The 505-nt window shown below is 57.8% G+C and overlaps 1 protein-coding gene across 2 annotated transcripts in view; it reads right to left on the reverse strand.

Annotated features, from left to right (window-relative positions):
• The window catches only part of LOC119353659, a 5,553-nt gene extending 5,305 nt beyond the window's left edge, over nucleotides 1-248 (reverse strand). Inside the window, exon 1 of one of the 2 annotated variants that reach the window (XM_037620308.1) lies at nucleotides 57-248. The gene's annotated coding sequence lies outside the window, so the exon portion shown is untranslated. The remainder of the gene's footprint in view (nucleotides 1-56) is intronic. The other variant, XM_037620309.1, reaches the window with a different exon arrangement.
• Between the last annotated feature and the right edge of the window lie 257 nt (nucleotides 249-505).

The following is a 505-nucleotide window of genomic DNA, read 5'->3' on the forward strand; positions in this document are numbered from 1 at the left end:
GAGAGGCAAAGGACAGGGAGGATGGACAGGGGAACGAGGAGGAGTAAGATCTGTACCTCCGTTGCGCCGGAATCCAAGCCGAATCGCGCCGCCGCCTCGATCCAAATCGCCGCCAAGTCCGCCGCTTCTTCTATTGGGTGAGGGGATTGTGAGGGTCTCGGGTGAGGAGTGAGATAAGAAGGAAACGAAAACCAGTTCGCGCGCTGAGTGGTGACAGAAGCGGGAAAAAGAGGCGCTCGCGCGCGGGTGGCTGCCCTCGCCCGCGAGAATTTCGCGACTTTCCTCAGCCAGATTTTGGGCGAATATTCGACAGTATCTGGCTATCCGTATCCTCCCTGGCTGGTCAACCAAACGGGTGGCATCCCTAGCAAAATGGGCTATCCCTGTCCCTAGGGTGGATAGCCACACAACCAAACGCCACCAGAGCGGACGAGCTCGCCTGCTCACGCTACATGTGCCAATGGGACAACGACGTGTTGTGTACGTGCATTGAATGCCATCGTAG

This window comes from Triticum dicoccoides, chromosome 2A, assembly GCF_002162155.2.
Source record: "Triticum dicoccoides isolate Atlit2015 ecotype Zavitan chromosome 2A, WEW_v2.0, whole genome shotgun sequence".
NCBI lineage: Eukaryota > Viridiplantae > Streptophyta > Magnoliopsida > Poales > Poaceae > Triticum > Triticum dicoccoides.